General features: G+C 45.8%; 1 protein-coding gene and 2 long non-coding RNA genes across 5 annotated transcripts in view; 2 read left to right on the plus strand and 1 right to left on the minus strand.

Moving 5' to 3' along the window:
• The window catches only part of LOC144319235 (uncharacterized), an 824173-nt gene that overhangs the window by 699713 nt on the left and 103252 nt on the right, over positions 1–21208 (plus strand). The gene's annotated exons all lie outside the window — the stretch shown is intronic.
• HS3ST4 (heparan sulfate-glucosamine 3-sulfotransferase 4) overlaps positions 1–21208 on the plus strand; it is a 400053-nt gene that overhangs the window by 362545 nt on the left and 16300 nt on the right. The gene's annotated exons all lie outside the window — the stretch shown is intronic.
• Positions 17601–20017, minus strand: LOC144319240 (uncharacterized). Its single transcript, XR_013385130.1, has 3 exons — positions 19861–20017; positions 19168–19202; positions 17601–18617 (listed from the first exon to the last, which is right to left on the minus strand). It is a non-coding gene; the product is annotated as an uncharacterized LOC144319240 (long non-coding RNA).

Below are 21208 nucleotides of genomic sequence, written 5' to 3' on the forward strand. Positions count from 1 at the left end.
TTCCAGCAAACCAGGGCTTCCCAGCACCACCACGGGAACACCTGTCATTCTGTTGCGCCAACCCCAAACCCACAACCCGACGCCTCTGGCTCCCTCTGCCCTGACACCGAAGCCCTCCGCAGCCCCTCTGATTTAAAACCTCTCAGATCCCTTCTCGCCATCACCACCACCCTAGGCCAAGCCAATGACATCCCCTGCTTGAATCCTCGTTATGGCTTTGACCCTGGCCACCTCCACTTCAATCCATCCCACTATGGCCCTGCTTCTGACCCAACCATTCTCCCCATAGTAGCCAGAGTGATGATCGAAAAACAAAATCATTCTGATTATACCCCTCCCATGCCCACTGCTTAAAACCCTGCAGTGCTTTCCAATTCCTCTCCAGGTAAGGATGGAATCCTTTGTGAGTGTGGCCTCCTTTGAGATCCTGGGAGACTCAGCCCTGCCCAGTGCCCCCTGGCCACACCAGCTGCACGTTCCTCATCCTCACGCCCAATGTGGGTGGTTACATTTCATCTTTCGGACCTAGGCCCAGCCTCGGCTCTTCTTCATGGAAGCCTGATGTGTGTCCCCTGGCTGGGTCACATCCCTAAATTGTAGGCTCTCACAGTGCACCGAGCTTCATCTCTGATGCATGCCTAACTATTGCAATATAACATTTCTTTTACTTACTGGATTTCTGTCTCTCTCTTTAGACTTTAGGATCCATGAAGGCAGGACCCAATTCATTCTTGCTCATATTTTACCTCCATTATCTATTATCAGGGAAGAACCACCCCTCACAAAGGTTAGCAAGGAGTAATCTGACAGCCAGACTTCATGGACCAGAGAGGGACAGTTTATGATTCATAGCACAGCAAAGGTGGGGGAATGTCAAGATAGTTATGCTGGGTACCCTTGATCCTGTGAGTGATGTGATGGCCTAGGCTGCCCAGGCTGTGACCTCTCTGAGGAACCAAGGCCTGAAGGCCCAACCCCTTTTGAAGAAAGCATCAACAAGACTGTCCCCTTCCTTGGGAACGAGTGGGTACATGGTAGCCACACTGTGGTTGCCTTGACTACTTAGTCATCAGGGTGACCAGCTGTAGACAGGGCTCAGTAGCCGAGCAACATCGGGTAAGTCTTATGGTTTGGCACACTCAGCAAGAACGTGAGGTTACTCTGAGCCCATGGTGGCCTGCTTCTCCCAGCAGCTGCTCGAGTGCTTATCACCAGCGTGGTGTCAACAGGAGATGTCTGCACTGCGTGAACAGACCTTCCCTGGCTTGGCAGTGCCCAAGGAGTCTTCAGCTGTGTGGCACTGAGAAAATGACTAACTTTCTTTGCATCACAACTTCTGCATTAGTTGCGATGATCACTGCATCCAGGTATAATATGATATAGATAATATAGGATAAGTGGTTGTAGCTATAATAGTGATAAAGTCATGGCAAGAGTAGTAATGTCTATCTCACTGAGTTAGTGTGAGGGTGACATGAGTTAATCCATGGAAAGTATTTAGCACAGTTCCTGGCACACAGTAAATGCTCAATAAAAGCTAGCTAATAGTGGTAGCCATTGGATGTGCTTAGCTATTGGTCGGCCAGTGTTGGCAGTTGGTTGTGATGTTTGGTTGACTGTGGTGGTCACTGATTAGCTGTGGTTATGGGTGATGGGCTGCCATGGTCGCTTGTGGTATTGTCTAGTTGTGGTTGGGTGGTTGAGCAGATGGGTGACAAGGGTGATGGCTGGTTTTGTGTGATTGGCTGCTGTGATTGGTTGGCTGCAATGCTGTGTGGTTAGTTGCCATGATGGTTGATCACTGTGTTGATTGTCTGCTTGTATTGGTTGGTTGGTTATGGTAGTTGTTTGTATTGCTTGCCTGGTTGTGGTTGTGGGTGGTTGGCTGTGGAGTGACAGGTTGGTTGATGAGCTCACACAACTCTGATCGCAGGTGCGCTTCCTTCCAAACATGTCCCTTGCAGTTATGCTCAGTGATTGGACAGGGAGGAGCTTCTGCTACTGCATGGTTGCTGAGAGGTCGCACGTTGCAAACCGACACCTCTGATGAGCTTCAGCTCAGATGGTGTAAATCACAGCCCATTTTAACCATCCTTGGCATTGGAGTAAGTATATCAGGGCTCTTCTGATTAACAGTCACGTGAGCCTCTCACTTTCTGTCCCAGCTGCTCTGGGGAAAGATGGCCTTTCTCTTTGGGGCCTCTACAAGGATCACCAGGATGACTTTAACTTGGGTCACATAAGCCGTGTGTTAAGTCAGACCACCTGAAACATACCCTGCAGGTTCCACAAAACCCATGCAGCCATTTCCTTCTGCTGTAGAACCAACCAAAAAGCAGAAGCCTCATTGTCTGTCGATGAAAGGCTGCCCAGATGACACGTCTCCTGTTGTTTGTTGCCTGTGGAGTTGCTCCGGGGTTCCTGCAGGCATGTCATGTCTGTGGTGTGTGTGTGTGTGTGTGTGTGTGTGTGTGTGTGTGCATGTGTGTGTATACGTGGAGGGGGGCAGGTGCACACACACACATGCATACACATGCCCAGAGGCTGGAGTTTGGCTGGGCAGGTGTAACCTGGCAGTCCCAGCCCCACCGTTCTCCTGGAAAGCCTGTCACTAGAGCCCCTCAGCCGCTCCCAGAGGAGCTGAATATGAGGAAGCAACCTGACCACCCCAAGAAATGAGAATGGGACCACCGGTGTCCCCGGCCTATGAAGCCAGAAGGTGGCAGGGAGGGCCACTGAGAAGACAGCAGGCCGTGACCTGACGGCACCAAAAGGGGTATATCTGGCCTGACTCCTGCAGTCTGTCTCAGGCCCCATAGACAAGGAGAGTTTCATGTGGGAGCCAGAGGTTAGGGTATGTCTGGGAAAAGAGATAACGTGCAAAGGTGCAAAGTGATGCTGCAGAAGGCATCTCTGCAGAGCGGAGGAGACAGACAAGGACACTGGGGGCAAAGAGAAAGGAGTGTCCCACACGCCGAGCGCTCCCTCTGTCCCAGGCATCGGTCCACTGGCTTTGACACACATGGCTGTGTTTAATCCCAGAGACACTGTTCGAGAACACGCACACCCTGCATCTGCCTTTTGCAGACTCTGTGCCCTGAGGCTTCTTGTTGTGTCCTTCTTAGCTTTAATTTCCACGTCCACAGAACTGGAACACTCACACTATGAAATGGGGTAGCACACACAAGATTGCTAGGTTGAGTCCTGGCTCTTCAAATTCTTGGGCTGTGTGACAGGTGGCATGTCACTTAACCTCTCTGCTTTAATCTTCTCCTATAGACAAATAGCACTAACCTACCTCCTAGGGCCCTGTGAACCGTGTGAGGAAATGGTAAGAAAACACCTGGTTTCATACCAGGCTTCTAGTAAACAGCACATTTCCACTCTCATCATTCTTCCTAATTATTACTTAATAATTTTGCTAATAGGTTTCTCGTGAATATATATGCATGACACATCTATCTAGCTATTAAGTGTCCACTTTATGAACACTTAATAAATCCATTTCTTTTTATTCCCTCACCCCTAATTTTCATGACTTCACCGTGGGCAATTTTACAGAAAGTGGAACTGGGACTCAGAGTAGTTGAGACACTTCCCCAAGATCACATAGCCAAAGCGAGGACTGGAATGGGATCCATTTGGAGGGCCAGTGTTCTCCTTGAAAGGAAGAGCTGAGGAATTCATAGGAAATCTTCTGACATTAGGATGTTTGGGATCCTCTTGTCTGCCCCAAGGTATCACTAATCGTTGAGCCATGTCCATGGTGGCCAGGATTTCCCAAGGTGCATGGGCCAATAAATATTGGGATGGTTGTAGGCAAAGCGTTTGGGGCTCTTCCCAGGGAACCGTCCATTCCTTTCTCTGCAGAGGAACATGGAAAGGGCACATCTCATCTCCCCCACAAATAGGATTGTCCAGGACCAGTGAGATCCAAAGGACTGAACTCATAAATGCAACTGGATTCATAAAGGTGACCTAAGAATCCTTCAGCACCAAACAACAGTCCTCCCCAGGGAGACCTGGTCAAAGGGTGGGGGGAGGTATGCAGAAGATTTATACCACCATCCAAAGGCACACGATCCTAAATAATCATAAGAGATTTTAATTTGGAAGTTGCCAACAATAACACCAACACCTCCAACAATAACAAAGAAGAATGAGTAAAACTGAATTATAGGAAGAAGTGGCATGATGCCAGAGAGAGCTGGAAAGCCCTTTGCCTCCCTGGTCCCCTTCACCCTGACAACCACCAGAAAGGACATGTGACAAGTCCACGGTGGGGTTGTGAGGTCATGGAATCGAGCCTTACTTCCTGGGCTAGGTCTGAAGTCAGCAACGACTCTCACCAAGCATACAGAACCAACAGTGCCCTTGAGAATGCTTTAAGCTACCCATCCACTTCAGTCTGTGCGGTCTTACTTCTACAACCCCGTAACATTTTTCCTAGGCACAGTCAAGTTTGGGAACCTTTAAGTGAGGCTGAAATAAAGAAGTAAAACCAATGTCTCTGCAGTGTTACGGACATTTAAACCATTCCACCTTCTAGATGATTAACCCATCCCTAATAAAGATGAGGAATGGACAGGAAATGGCAAAGCATTTTCCATCACTTGTGATGTTTGCCTTGATCTATGGTGATACTAAGCCTCTGTATCTTTGCTGCAAGCTCTCAGGTGTGTTGCTAGATGGATTAATCAACAGATATATAGAAAGCATCTAGCACAGGATCTGGTACGTAATGGATATTCAATGAATGTTTGTCGGATATAAATCATGCCTGATTAGATCCACGTGCCTACTGTCTTTTCTTCGAGTAGCAGAGACCTGGGCCAGCTGCTTCCTGCTTTTCCAAGGTTGTCTTTGTTATTATGGCCCATCTTCCTTGTCCTTGGGCATTGTTTTCCTGACACTTGGATATACTGTGGTGCCCAGGCCTCCTTCTTCTGCTGCTGGGGACCTGCCGGCAAATAGCAAATTGAAGGAGGATGCTGTGAGCCTCAACCATAGATCCAGACAGAAGGTACCCAGTCCTGGAGGCATGCCAAAGTGAAGTTAGTCATGGAACGTTCAGGTTGCCATTCGAAAGGCTAAGAATCCTAGATACCAGCCCTGCAATATCACGAACATGTAGGGAGGACGAAGAGGGAAACTGGCATTTGTGAAGTGTCCATCGTGTGCCCAAAAATTTCACCCAGAGAGAATTCAAACCAAGGACTCCAAATACAAGTGGAGTCCAGGAAGCAAAAATTTCAAGAAGGCAGTTTTTTCAAGAAACATTAATTGAGTGCCGCCATGTGGCAAGTGCTGCTCTAGATGCGGGGATACAGCCATGAACCAATAGAATGAAAACCCCGCCCTCATGGGGGTTTAAATTCTACTGGAGGATTACATTATAGAACTAGAAATGATAGAGCAGTAAGAGATAGGAGGTGTTTTTTTTTTTTAAAGATTTTATTCATTAGAGAAAGCTTGAGGGAGCACAAGTGGGGGGAAGGGCAGACGGAAAGGGAGAAGCAGACTTCCCACTGAGTGGGAAACCCACCCTGGGCGAGGCTCCATCCCAGGACCCTGAGATCATGACCTGAGCCCAAGGCAGATGCTTGACCAATGGAGCCACCAGGAGCTCCTGAGATGGTAGGAGGTTTTGGATGCAATCTGGAAACGCCGAGCCGAGGTCCTTGGTGATCATTTTCATGCTCTGAGCATATTGTGTGGGGCAACTTGGATCCTCTCAAAGGAACCAGAATAGGGTGAGCACAGCAGATGGTATTCTGGGACTTCTAGAACGCTCCTCCTGAGGAGCGTTTTGTTCCAGGGTCTGTCTTTGTCCCTCCCTGACCCTATTCATGGCTTCATTTCCCTCAGCAGAAAATATGTGGCAAAGCATTGGTCATAATGAGTTTCTCCACAGGACAGTTCCCAGTTCTGTTTGGCTTACACTGAGAGGCAATGTGAATTTGATCATGCAGGAATCATGAGAATGTCACTAAGAGACCTGCCACAGCTAAGCAATCTGGCTCTCGCTGCTGCATGTCCAGCCACCACTGGCCTGGGGCCTCAGATCTGATGAGTTCATCACATCTGGCCAGGTAGAGGCTCTAGGTATTGGCTCTAGATCCTGCCATGGGAATATTGTCTTAATATATTAGCTTAGGTTTTCCAGAGAAATAGAACCAATAGAAGATTACCTCTGTGTGTGTGTGTGTGTGTGTGTTTGAGTGTGACAGAGACAGACTGAAGGAGAGCATAGCAAAAGGAGGGAGGGAGAAAGATTTATTATAAGGAATTGTCTCACACCATTATGAAGGCTGAGAAGTCCCAGTCTGTGCGGTAAGATGGAAACTCAGGAGAGCCACTTGATGGAAGTTCTAGTCTAAGTCTAGAAGTCCAAGAACCAGGAAGATGAACAGTATAAATTCCAGTCTGAAACCAAGTCCAAAGTCACAAGAAGACCAGTGTTCCAGCTTGAAGATGGTCAGGGGGAGAGAGAGAGAAAGAGTGCTTTCTCACTTAGCATTTTTGTTCTATTCAGACCTTCTAGTCTTCAAACACAACACACTGGGTAGAACAATCTGCTTAAATTTATTCAAATTACATCACATCCAAAAATACCTTTACTGACACACCGGAAATAATGTGTAACCAAATACTTGTGGCCTAATTGAGTTGACATCATAGAATTAAGCATCACACTTATATACCTTAGGATCACTAGGATATATGATACTTGGTGCATAGTAGGTGCTCAGTAAATGTTTATTGGATGGATGGGTGGATGGATGGATGGAGGGTGGATGGATGTGTGGATGATCATAGTAGACATATGGAAGTTTGGGTGTGTGGATGATGATAGGTGGGCAGACAGACGGACTGATTGATGGGTAAAGAAGAAAGGGTTTGATAGTGGTGAAATAACTTGGCTCAGGTCAAACATGTGGTGTACAGCAGAGCTAGGCTTTGAACCCGGGCAGTTGGACTCCATCCTGGTACTCAAACTGTGAGATGAACTGGAGCAAATGTTGCTCCAGCAGTCAATGGGGGGAGAAAAGAAAAGAAAGCCAACATGCATTCCACATCTGTCATCCTCAGACACTAGTATAAGTGTATTCACACTCATTCATTCATTCATCCAACAGTTGTTCACTGGGGGCCCGTGATGGGCCAAGGGGTAGGAACAAAGAAGCGAGCAGGACAGACAAAACTCCCTGTCCTTAGGGAATTCCAGTGCAGGAGGCAGATAGTACATAAATAAATAAATATATATGAGTCCTTGGTGATAAGAGTCAGGAGGAAAGAGAGAGGGAGGGAAGCGTGTAGGGATTAATCTGTAGAGACAAGAAGGGGCTCCTCGAGAAGGAGAAAGTACAAGAACTCTGGAAGTTGGGGATCCCTGGGTGGCTCGGTAGTTTGGCACCTGCCTTAGGCCCAGGGCGTGATCCTGAAGTCCTGGGATCAAGTCCCACATCGGGCTCCCGCATGGAGCCTGCTTCTCCCTCTGCCTGTGTCTCTGCCTCTCTCTCTCTCTCTCTCTGTCTCTCATGAATAAATAAATAAAATCTTAAAAAAAAAAAAACAAAAAAACTCTGGAAGCCAAGTGGACACTGGGCAGAAGGATGTTCCCGTCTAGCACAGAATCCCATTTTCGAACAGTGGTGCCTGAAAGACATTATTATTTCCGGTCTTACGAATGAAAAAGTATGATTATTTAATGTTGGGCACCTCCTTCAAGGTCACAGAGTGGCGGCATATTTAGAACACGTCTGTATACTCTCAACTCCAAATACTACAAGGCGGGGGTCTCTCCGATCCTCCAGATCCGTGCTCATGGGCAGGTGCCTTCTCAGTTCCCTGAGGCTTCTAAAGGTGACGTTGTTGCCCTAGATTTTTAGGACCACAGGGCTCATGACGATAGTCTGAGGCACTCATTGGCACCCTCCTTTACACCTGCTCCCAATCCGTGGAGCAGTGATACAATAACGAGAAAACTCTTCCACTCTGATTTATGAAAATTAGTCCCATCGCATTATTTTCATGCCTCGTAAATCTCCCCCGACCGAACTGGAATCATTAGCACAGGCCTAAAAGAAATTTACTGGAACTGCCACCTGGCATCATAGAGAGCCTTGTTCTTCCTCTAACTCCTTCATTACTGTTTTCATTAGTATCATATTATCTCGTGCGATCCTCTTAATAGTCTTAATGGTCTTTTGAGGTAGTTAAGGAAGCCATTATCATCCCCATTTTGCAGATGGGGCAATGGCAGCTCTCTCGCCCAGCCAGGGCTGAAGATAGGAGACGAGGGCTGGGGCCTAGTGGTCTTCCAGTTTAGAAATGGAACTGCCATCTGCCTGGTTACCAGCGCCCGAAGCTTGGGAGTCATCCTGGCTGTCACCACGTCCCTCACTGCTCATTTCCAGTCTGTCAGCAGACCCTGTTTACCCCAATATGTATCTCCAACCCCACCCCTACTCATCCTCATCTCTACTTGCACTCACCAGGCCAAGGTACCATCTTGCTGCATAAGCAGCCCTCTTGCTTCCGTTGGCCTGTCCGTCCCCGACACAGGAGCTTAGGTGGACTCTTAGAGACTTGACACCCCCACCATCCCTCCACTTTCATGGATTTCTAGTGAAATCCAAACACCTGGGCCCTGCCTCCCCTCTTCTGTAGCCTCTTGTCAGAACCCTTGCTGGTTATACATGGCCAATAGGCTATTTTTTATGTCCTTGGCTCAGGACCCCAAACACATACTAGTTCTCATACCTAGGACACTGCTGGCTCAGGCTTTTCTTGGGATTAGCTTTCTCTTCCTTTGGATCTCAGCTTAAAAGTCTGACACCTGAGTATGGGCGTTTCCCAGCCATCTCCCACATTAAAGCCTGTAAGTTATCAATCCTACCTTTTGTAATGTGTTCATGGTCTGTACCACTGAGTGTGTGTCGCCTCTGGAGAGTAGCTTCCATGAGGGCAGAGAACTGGTCTTCTGTCCCAATGTGCAGGACCCAGGAAGTGCTCAATAAACACTTGCAGAGTAGGTGAGTGAACTTAAATAGGGTGGAATGAAACATTATGCTGGTTAAATGTATTAGTAATCTGTATATTCCTCTATCTTCCATATGATTCCTATTAATTTTCTTGATACTTTTTGCAGGTAGAAGATAGATAGATAGATAGATGATAGATAGATAGATAGATAGATAGATAGATAGATAGATAGATGATAGATAGATAGATAGATAGATAGATAGATAGATAGATAGATAGATGTAGATGGAAAGTATCTAGAGATGGAAAATCCTCAATCACTGGTTATTGGATGGATGGATGGATGGACATATGGTTTTTACTTTGTGATCTCACATATTTTTTTATAGCCAAGTTACCAAGCTTATATGCCTTTTCTAATTGCCTCCCACCCTTTCCTTCCGCAATATCCTCTCTGTCTCCTTTCAAATCTGTTTCGGGGTTATATTCTCTTCACAGACAAGAAATTCCTATGTGATCCCAATAGTAAGGCCTTACCATGATAACGTGGGTTGTTTTCTGAATGTATTGCCTTTCTTTTGGTAGCAGTTTCCTTCTTGCAAGGATATAAGGGGAGGGAAAGCTGTGTAATACAAAAGCATATTGTACCTGCAAGCATAGTTGATTTATATATACAGAAAGTGATTCGATTCAGGGTGGCTGAGTCAGTATAGCAAACAATTCTAAAATGGGCTCTGGCACTCGAAAGCATGATATCATGCAAGAATCCAGTCTTAGTCAGGTCCCGTGGTTGTCACAGTTAGCATTTTCCTGATCAAGAAGGTCTCCACAGTATTGGGCATAATCATCACCCAGGATCCCTCCTTCTGGTATTTTCTCTTGCTGGGACATTTGTCATTAATCCTCCAGGCTCTCCAAAGGGGATCCTTTGAATTCTCCATGTTGCTGCAGGGAAAAGGCTATGGGTTTCTTATTAGTCTCACCATCATTTCTCTCTTTTTCTTTCTCCTCTGGTGTTACCAGTTTCTCCCTATCCACTTCTTCACATGGCAACAAATCAAGCAAAGTAAAATACTATTCCTTGAAACAGCTGTCCCTTGGGCAGCATATCTAGTCCATATTAGACTCAGTATCTAGTCCATACAAAACAAATACATTCCACCACCATCCACCAATCGCGATGCATTATGTGTGCCTGCCACCTCTCTTGTATAATGTCGGGTGATTCAGTCTCTCTGGGTTTTAGATCATTTGGTCGTGTTCTTTTTCTAGAGGACAGAGTGTAAGAAAATAAATACTCATATGGCATTTTTTTGCTCACTACAGTTGTTGGGCAGAGGGAGGGAAAGTGTCCTCCCCACAGTGATTCAGAAGTCCAGGTTGATGGTGATTCTGACATTTTAAACATCCAGCTTCCAAGGCTTCTCCAGGTATAAGCACATACCATGCAGAAGAGGAAACAACACGGAGGATCACTGATGGGAAATTTTTATAGGGCAGATCTAGGAGTGAACATATCACTTTAATTCATGTTCCATTGGCTAGAACTCCATCGTATGACCACATCCAACTGCAAGGGAGGCTGGAAAATGTATTCCAGTTATCTGCCCAGGAGAAGGAGCAAATGGGTTTTGGAGAGTAACTAGCCTAACTCTGGCCACTCAGAACTGGATATTTTAAAAACAATAAAGAAGACATTATCATCATCATCATCAATGAGGAACCTAGGCCCAAGACATAAAGTAAAATGGAAGAGAACACACCACTGGTACAGCTAAAAGTTGTAGGGCCTAGATTTGAATTTAGGTCTATGTGACTCCAACTCAGTTTTCTTCTTGGGAAATCACACCTCTTCTCTAAGAAAAGAAAAGATCTGACTCCGGAGCTCACAAAATAGCTATGAAAACTGTTGTTGGCTGCCAGAAGTGTGTGGAGTAAAAGTTTCATTGGCCTCATAAGATGGGCAGGAGCTCCCCTGGGCATCTTGGTTGGAAGCACTTAACCTTCATCCCCATATATCTTCTCCATAGAGTGCATTGGCTTAATTCCTTCATATGAATCCTTCTGGCTATTTTATTTGCTCCCCATGAATGAGACTTTGGTACCTGGTTAATTGAAACCTCCCCATCTTAATTAACCTAACACCTTTTTGCCCGGCAATAAACTTAGTAAAATTCAGTACCCTTGAGTGTTTCACATCCATTTGTGTATCCAAATTCTTTTTATCCCTGGAAACCAAATTTTAAAGAATGGGTTTGTTGTTTTTTTTTTTTTAACCAATGTCACTAAAAACTACTTAAAGTGTTTGAAAGTAGCTAAAATGCAAGGCAACGCCCACACCAATATAGAGAAAGCCCATTTTCATAAAATGTGCAAATTTGATAAATACACGTGCATGTGTGCACATACACAAAATACAAAGTAATATTAGGATACTTTTAAACATATTGTTTAAATTCTTAAAATTCCATAAAGGTAATTGAAAGAGGAAAAAGAAAAAGAATAGTAAATTTGACTTGGTTTAGAACTTCTCCAAGTAAGTATGATTTTCATGACCTAATTATTATGTGAGCTATCCATTAAGAAAAGTTGGTTTAAATAAACTGGCTTGGTTGAGTCATATGTAGACCTTAGTATTATCTTGTTTGAAGGTATCCCTTCCTCTGGTACTACTGACTAAGTCACCTTATCATATGCTGGGGGACCAGACTGCCCTCATGGACGCTCAGGGCCCCTACCTCTCTCCACCAATCCATCCCCATCACCACTGTATTCTCTCTAGGCTCCATGCTGGCAGCCGTAATGGCCTTGCCTACTGTTTGTGATTGACAAGGATTGATAAAGGATAGTAGGCTAGTGAGCTCCATGATTTGGGCTCAATCTTCTGACTTGAGGAAGTGACTGAGCAAAGAATGACCATTCTGTTCCATCACTACTTGTTGAAGTGTCAGCGGATCCCGTTTTTAGAAACTGTCCTCGAGGCTCCTGAACAGCACCAGGATTCAGTCCTCAGACATTTTTTCTATTTTCACCCACTGCCTTTATGAGCTCAGCCAGTTTCAAGGCTTTAAATACTTCTTATGTGCTGATTTCCAAGTCATAGCTCTCCATACAAACCTGTTAACTCTAGACTGGTAAATCCAACTGCATTCTCAACACCCCCACTTGGATGTCGAAGAAGTGCCTCAAAATCAAGATGTCCAAAAGTAAACTCTTCATTTTGCAGCTCCCCAAACTCCTCTTCTTTGTGAGTCTTCTTAGAAATTGTTGGGTGGCTCAGTGGTTGAGCATCTGCCTTTGTTTGGATCAGGTTGTGATCCCAGGGTCCTGGGATTGAGTCCTGCATCGGGCCGCTGCAGGGACTCTGCTTCTCCCTCTGCCTATGTCTCTGCCTCTCTCTGTGTGTCTTTCATAAATAAATAAACAAACAAACAAACAAACAAATAAATATCTTTTTTAAAAAGGATATGGTTGGGGGTGCCTGGGTGGCTCAGCAGTTGAGCACCAGTTAGCCAGAGACGTTTCTTATTGCTTTTGAAAACCAGTGTTCTCACTGATGGACTGAAACACACGTGTATGGGTCAAAGGAAGAACCAAGAGCTAAACATTGAAAGAACTGCAGGATGTGAGGACAAAGGGGCCTCGTTCAGAGTCACCGAGCTGAGGCCAACTTCTCTGATTGGCGCAGGGACGTGGAAACATACATTCAGTACCCTGTCTTTGGCTCTGGGGATATTCAACAGTGAGGGTAAAGAAAGGCCCAGACCAATGATCTGCTTAGAAACTCAGAGCAAACAAGTGAGCCGGAGGACAGTAAAAACAGACAGCTTTCTTCCTGTGCTGACCCCCTAGCACAGATGGGACAGAGGCAAGATGTCATGGGAACTCTTCCCAGGCCTCTCCCCTTAACCTTCAGTGTCACCTTCCTGCTTACCCTCTCCTCTGCTGAGTGTGGACTGACCTGTCAGGTCCCATGTGCATGAACGTAGGCAAAACAAAAACATCAACAAATGATATGTCACACCGGCATGTGCTGTTCTGCAGCCCCTTGTCTATGTAGAATGTTGTCTTCACAGTTTAGACCAGCTGCCAGGGGTCAGTTATTCCCTCTTCTGGCCTCGCCATGCCTTTAACAGACTTTTGTCTACATCAGCTCTCATCACATTGCAGCATGAAATGTGTTTGGTGCAAGAGTCAGAAAATCCTGGATTCCTGTCTCAGCCTGGTGGCATATTATGTGGGTATGTTTGTGGGTGGGTCATTCTCTGAGCCTCATTTTTCTTGGTAAAATGAGTAAAATCATAGAGCTTATTTTCCAGAATTAGAAATGAAAGGATGTGTTGTCATAGAAATCACCTAGCAGATCTACATTATAAAGCACTGTAAATCTGAATCTAAATCTACATCATAAAGCATATGTGATAGATGCTTAATCATAATGAACCAGCTTCCCCTTGCTTCTTTGCATATCAAGGGTGGCATTGAATAGTGGTTCACAAGCTGCCCTAGTGGAATTTTGTCAGCTGTGACACTTTGGACCAATCATCAAACTGACCTGTCTGTGCCTTGATTTCCTTATCTGTAAAATAGGGATAAAGGCGATTTTCACCCCAGAGGATTGTTGTAAGGAGTAAATGAGCTTAGTTTTACAAAACGCTTGGAGCAATGCCTGACAGGTAGTAAGATCTCAGTATATATTAATGACAGACATTTGTTAGTATGAATAGGTTTCAGGTATCATTGGGGATCTCCCAAATAAGCAGGATCAGGAACGAGTGATATTGAGCGGCATCTTCTAGGACGTAGCTGAGTCTCTGGTTACAAGTGATCAATCTGAAGTTGCTTTTCTTTTTTTAATATTTATTTATTTATTCATGAGACACAGAGAGAGGCAGAGACATAGGCAGAGGGAGAAGCCGGCTTCCCGCAGGAAACCCGATGTGGGACCCAATCCCAGGACCTCAGGATCATGCCCTGAGCCGAAGGCAGACGCTCAACCACTGAGCCACCCAGGTGCCTCTGAAGTTGCTTTAGTGAATGAATGAGTAAACAGCCGGGCCGTGAGTATCGGTGCCCAGTGGGCTCAGGTCTTGCACACTGAGAGGCATCCCACTTCCCAGCCCATCCCGGCCCGGCTGCTCCAGCCCATCCAGAAGACACAGAACCCTTTAGAATAGGAAGAAGTAAACATGTTGGGGGCTCGATGAAATGCAGGATGAAGCTGGGAAGATGACATCACAAATAACCCCTAGAAGAAAAGAAACTCAGGCTCGTGCAGTGCACTCTCTGGCAAAACGAAGTGTGATTTACTCCTGCAAATTACCAACTGTAAAATATTTACAGCTAATTCGCTCTACCTTCCAGGGTGGCAGTGGCAGAGGGAGGCAGGTTGTTTCGGTAGTAAACTGGGTATGCAATTTCCACCTCACCGGCCCTATTTCCTGCGGCAACCTCGGGCGACAGCGTCATTTATAGCTTCCACGCGTACAATCCTTTCTGCATGTGCGTGATCTCGATTACAGGCAGTTGAGGTTTGTGTGGTAGGCATTATGCATTTATGAGCCAGAGCAAACATTTACTAGTGCTAGTAATTCGTCTAGGGGCGAAGGAAGAGAAAGGGCGGGAGCAGCTGGGCGCGGCACTGGTTCCCTGACGGGGGGGTGGGGGGGTGTCACAGATCTGTGGGGGCTGCAGAATCCGCACACAGGTGGGGAAGAAAGGTCCCGTCCATCTGGAGGCACCTGGTCTGTGAAGCTCATCTCCTGGCTTGTTGGTCTCCCATCCATGAGATCAACGTACAAGTACCCCGAGGCACAGTCCTTGGACCTTTGCTCATCTCTGTATACGTTAGCATATGCCATCTGTCTGTGTTGTCACTGTCCAAATATTTCTCCACCCAGATCTCTCCCAGACTCAGATAGTCGTTGCTTACCTGGCCTTTCCATCTGGAAGTCCACAAGGCCTCGTGAACGTGACATGTCTGAGCCAGAGCTCCTGACGTTCTCCCCACCTCACACCCAGATCTTTCCTCGGTGTCTTCCTCCAACTCAGTAAATGACCTGGAGCCACCCTGACATCTCTTTGCCTCTTATGCCCCACGTGTGATCCATCAGTGGGTTCTCCTAGCTTTCTTCCAAATATGTCCTGGATCTGCCCTCTTCACCACCCCACTGCCATCTCTCTCTTCCCTGGACTGTGGCAGTGGATTCCCTGTGGGTTTACCAGCTTCTGCATCAGGAGTGTAGTTCATTATGAGGCATCAGGTAAAGGGGTTCTGGAAAATTATAATTCAGACCATGACCTTCTGCCCTCTGCTCAAAAGACTCCATGGATTTCCATCACACTCTGAATAAAGCTTCATCATCAGGCCTTCTGATGCCCCTCTGACCTCATCTCCTGACACAATGTCCCCCCCCCCACGGTCTCCAGCCCCACACGGCCTTCATCTTTGTGTGCACAGTAAGAACACTCCTACCTCAGAACCTTTGCACTGACTGTTTCCTCCACTTAGGATAGGCTTCCCTTAGAGAGCCATTCAGTTTGATTTTTCACTTCCTTTATATGTGAATTCTCAGGTAGAGGAGGATTATTTAAACAAGAAACAAATGAGCTAAGCACAAAATTTTGACCAGTCCAAGAACGTGATAAATTGAGCCACAAACTGGGAGAAGATATGTAACAGAGAAAGGAATAGTACCCAGAATGTACAGAGAACTCCTACAAATCAAAAAAAAAAAAAAAAAAAGACAATCCAATAAAAAAATGGGCAAAAGAGAATACATGCCTCACTCAGCAGAAAACACAAATCATCAATAAACAAAAATGTTTTCAAGTTCAGAGAAATTCAAATGAAGGCAGTAGCACAAATTAAGTCACAATGAGGAAGATGAGTATAAACTCGTAGGCACAGGTGAGGGAAGATAACCTACTACTTATAAGAGTGACTGTCACAGAGCACATAGCTCAGTGTTGCTCTCGTCTGGAAAATACCCTGAATACCTTATACCAGGAGGCATGTGTAAGGAGTTATAAAGCCATGTTATTTATAAAGTAAAAATCTAGAAGTAACCCCCCATGTCCATCATTAAAACATGGATAAATAATGCCATATTCAGGGGCACCTGGGTGGCTCAGCTGGTTAAACGGCTAACTCTTGGTTTCAGCTCAGGTCATGACCCCAGGGTTGTGGGATGGAGCCCCATGTCAGGGTCCATGCTCAGAGGGGAGTCTGCTTCAGGATTCTCTCGCCCCCTCTGCTCCTCCCTCCACTCAGGCATTCTCTCTCTCTCTCTCTCTCTCTCCCCTTCTACTCCCCCCCCATAAATAAATAAATAAAAATTTTAAAAAGTAATGCCATATTCACACGATAGGATATTATATACCAGTAAAGATGAATTAACAAACACTAAATGCAACAGCATGAATAGAGTTTACAAAGATATCGCCTATTTTTAAAAAATCAACAGAAGACTAAATCCAGCATTAACACAATTTTTAAAAACCAACAAACCCAACAGTGTGTTGTTTAGAAATGCAGTGTACGACATACACACACACAAGAGAATGACAAACACAAAATTCGAGAACCTGGAGTCTTAGTCTTTAGGGCAATCTAAGCCTGCTTGGTCCCTTTGGGTGGGTGGGGATCAAATAGTTTTGGTCAGTTAGCAGAAAGGATGAGAATCATTTCCAGGATGAGCATTTCATTGCCATGTGACATTTTCCAGAATGTTCCCATACTTGCTGTCCTTCTCCCTCTACCCCCTTTCTCCCTCTCATGCATCCCTCTGGCACAGCATCTGGCAGTGTTCGAGACGGTGGGAGCTTCGCGTGCAGGTGCAGTATCAGGAACTTAGCGGTTCATGTGTGTTTAGTTTTGTATTGTATATATAAAATTGTGTCTACACACTCATATGTACACACACACACACACACACACACACACACACACATTCCAGAGAAGCCACACAGAGGAGAAGGCCTTTGGATCGGACGTGCTCTGAACAAAAGTTGGCCAAAACAGTGGGCAGGAATGTAAGGGTGTTTCAGGAAATCGGAACATCGTATGTAAGTAAAATTGAAGATCGACAAAATCTTATACCCAGAAAATGGCAAGAAGTTCCAAGAGGCTCAGATGCAGGATGTGGGGGGCACATGGCGGGACTGGCTAGAACACAGTGCTCCCCACTGAGGAGCTGAAGTGCCCGGGTCAGCAGAGCCTGGCTAATATTTATTCTTGCCAGCAGACCTTTCTTTTGAGTTTTGTCCCTCTCCTCTTTCTTCTCAGCTGCACCTAACCGCATTAATTTCCGCATGAAATTCTTTTCACGCAACTAGTTCTCAATGCCAAAAGTTCATATGAAACTCCACCTGTTTCTGGTGCTGCCAGGGGCACAAGAATTCCTGGCAAAGGCATGTGAGAACATCTGGAAAACGCAGGGGGTTAATCTGGTCCAACTAAGCAAACTTTTCCTGGGAGCCTATTTTGGCCTTTTTCCCAAGGAACTCACAGTCTAGTAGAGCAAACAAGGAAATACGTATGTGCCATATGGTGTGGTGAGTCAATAATGGAAACGGAGAGTTAGCGGGCACCAGAGGAGGCAAGTGTCCCTTCAACGTGGGGAAAGCAGGCCACCTGAGCTGAGTCCTGAGGATGGTTATCAGTGATGAGAGTTGGTGGAAATAAGACGTTCAGTACCTGTACGAGCTGGTGAGGGGATGTGGGTACTCCCTCATGTTGCAAATGGGCACATGATTTGGCATGACCGCCACAGGGGACGACTTGCCGGTATTTATTAAAACTTTATACACAAACTCCTGGGATCCAACGATTCAACTTTTCTAGGGTTGTGTTAAGGATAAATACTCAAATCAGCATATGTCCGAGGATGCTCACGTCAGCCTTATCTGTCATCATAGAACATCCTTGACAACTGAAGGACCCTCTGCAGAAGGATGATGGGAATAAATAGTGATTTGCATATACCATTGAACGCAACATTCATTTTGAAATGAGATGCGCACTGATTTGGAAAGATCTCCAGAAATGTTATTGAGTTGAAAAGCCAGATTTCCGAAGGCTGTGTGGCGTATGGTACTGCTTGTGTCCACATTCCCACGCATGTGTGCACACTCGCCCCAAAGAAGACTCCCACTCAGAGCTCCGCGCAGGGGTGGTAAGCCGTGAGAATAATGATGAAGGAGTGTTGGCGTGATTGAAGGCAGATGTGGAGCAAGCCCTGGGGCAGGGGGCACATCTTTCCATAGAGGAGGCAGTGGTGTTTGTTTTTCTCGCACTAAGCCAGCCATTTGGACATGGAAAGAGACACATTTCCCAGGAATCAGAGCAGAATGTCTTCTCCCATTCAAAGTGTGTAGCTTTAAAGTTTACTGAGAACTTAGCCACAGAGGTTGGCAAGGAAGAAGGAAGCCTGTCCCTTAAGGAGTGTAGCAAATGTGTGTTGAGCTCTGGAATGGGACCGAAGTTCTTGTGTACTGGACAGTTTGGGTCCAGGCAGAAGAGGAGATCCATGGTCAGCGGGGGGGCAATGTCCTGCCTCTCTGTGATCTTTCAGCAAAAGTAGAATCTTATTTTTCCAGGGGTTCAGTGAGGAGGTCCAGGCAGGAGCCTGGAAAAGAACACCAAAGGGATAAGTACTCCTGAACACATTCTCCAAAAGTGGAGCTCTCTTACCATGTTGGTAAGGATTGCAGGATTATTGTGGGTAGATGTGAGAGGAAGAAGTACGTAGGCAATATAATCAGACATGCGACAAAGGCAGTGACTTTTTGTGTGCCCCTCCCCCACCAACCAGCAGCACAGATCCCACTCCCTGGACCTGAATCTTCCTCATGCTCCCTCCCCTACATGCTAGAACCTGGCTAAGCACTCTGAGTCTAGCCCCAGAGAAGTCTGGAAAAACATATAGATCCTCACTGAAGTAGATTGGGGTCAGTATATGCTTCTTCGATGGTGGTGAGTTAGAATGTTTTGCACAAGAACGGGCAGAAAGTCCCAGTCCTGTGGATAGAACCCAAATAGTAGAAATGGAGGTAAGACAGGATCTCCCAGGCAACAGGTACTCTGGCAGAGGCCATCTATTTTTTTCTGGGCTCCATCTGCTGGAGTCACTGAGAGTAGCTGACATATTCTCATCCTGAATGAGATACAGTTCTTACCTGCCAGGTGGAGGCCAATGGATGGGTGTGCTTGGCTATAGGAATTAAGAAAGAGTAGAACCATACAGTTAGAGATAGGGAAGAGACAGTAATTCCCTCTCACTCTTTTTGAAAAGATTTCACTTAAATTGAAGGAGAAAATCTTATTGTGATGCTGATAGGTCTTTAACAGCTAACATTGGTAATTTCCTTTATCAAAAAGGAGATTCAGGGGGATCCCTGGGTGGCTCAGTGGTTTAGCGCCTGCCTTCGGCCCAGGGTGTGATCTGGTGTCCCAGGATCAAGTCCCATATCAGGCTCCCTGCATGGAGCCTGCTTCTCCCTCTGCCTGTGTCTCTGCATCTCTCTCTCTCTCTCTCTCTCTCTCTCTCTCTCTCATGAGTAAATAAATTTAAAAAAATTTTTAAAAGGAGATCTCAGGGATCCCTGGGTGGCGCAGCGGTTTGGCGCCTGCCTTTGGCCCAGGGTGCGATCCTGGAGACCCGGGATCGAGTCCCATGTCGGGCTCCCGGTGCATGGAGTCTGCTTCTCCCTCTGCCTGTGTCTCTGCCTCTCTCTCTCTCTCTCTCTCTGTGACTATCATAAATAAATAAAAATTTTTTTAAAAAATAAATAAATAAAAAATAAAAGGAGATCTCAGACTCACAGTCTAGGGCAGTCAGAGTCAGAGCTGGGGTCTCATCTGAAGCTCACCTGGGGAAGGATGGTTCCCAAAATTGTGTTGTTGTTGGCAGAGTTCAATTTCATGTAGACTATTGACTGAGAGCCTAAGCTTCTTGTGGCTGTTGACTAAAGCCTGTTGTCTGTTTCTTGACAAATGGACCTTTCCCTACTATGACTTGCTTCATCAAAGTCAATGAGAGAGAGAGCCAATAAAGATGGTTTGCTAACAAGACATGAGTCACAGTGTTACGTCACAATTCATGGAAGTAATATCACATTCCCCACTGCCAAACTCTCTTGATTAGAATCAAGTCGTGGGTTCTGCTCATGCTCAGTGCTCAGTGTATGGAGATTACACGAGGGTGTAAATATAAGGAGGTGGGGATGTCTGGGAGTCTGTCTGCCCAGCAGTTGTAACTTTTTTTCCATTCAAGTATTGAATCAAATAAGGATGAAATTGATTTAAAGAAATATATTGAATCCATGATAACAAGAATGTAAGGGGATGTCCAGAAATGCCAGAGTGTGGCCCTGAGATTGAGAGATGCTCAAGGTTATCAGGATGTGTGAATCACAGTGCCTTTTCATTCATTCACTCATTGGTTCATTCATTTATCTGTCTGTTAGGGATCTCCAGAGAAACAGAACGAATAGGGGATGGGATAGTAGATAGCTGATATTTAGACAGACAGTAGATAGATAGAGAGACAGCTAGGGGGCGGGAGGAGAGATTGTTTATAGGAATTGCTGTTGGGATTATGAAGGCCAAAAATCCCACAGTCTGCCATCTGCAAGCTGGAGAACCAGAAAAGTGACTGGTGTAATTTAGTCCAAGTCTGAAGAACTGAGAACCAGGGGAACCGATGTTACGAATCGCAGTCTGAGTGTGAAGGCTGGAGAAACAGGTATATTGAGGTCTGAGGGCATAAGACAGACAAAATGAGCAAAGTTACCCTTCCTCTGCCTTATTTGTTCTATTCAGACCCCCATTAAATTGGATGATGCCTACCCTCATTGGTGAGAGCAGATCTTCTTTGCTCGGTCTATTAATGTCAGTGCTAATCTCGCCCAGAAACACACTCACAGAAAAATAATGCTTTACCCTCTCTCTGGGCCTCCCTGAGCTCAGTCAAGTTGATGCATAAAATTAACTAAGCATCACATCTGTCCACTGGTCTGTCCATCTGTTTATTCATGGAACAACATCAGTCCGGTTCCATCCCTGCCCTGTCCTCTGGGGTTGCAGAGATGGGAAGGATGTGCTGCTGTCTTTCAAGGAGCCTGATTTAGTGATATGTTTCTAAATCCTAGCTGCTCATTAGAATCCTCTGGAGAGCTTTTAGAACATACCAGTGGCCAGACAGCATTGCAGACCAAT

Source organism: Canis aureus, chromosome 8, assembly GCF_053574225.1.
Source record: "Canis aureus isolate CA01 chromosome 8, VMU_Caureus_v.1.0, whole genome shotgun sequence".
NCBI classification, from domain to species: domain Eukaryota; kingdom Metazoa; phylum Chordata; class Mammalia; order Carnivora; family Canidae; genus Canis; species Canis aureus.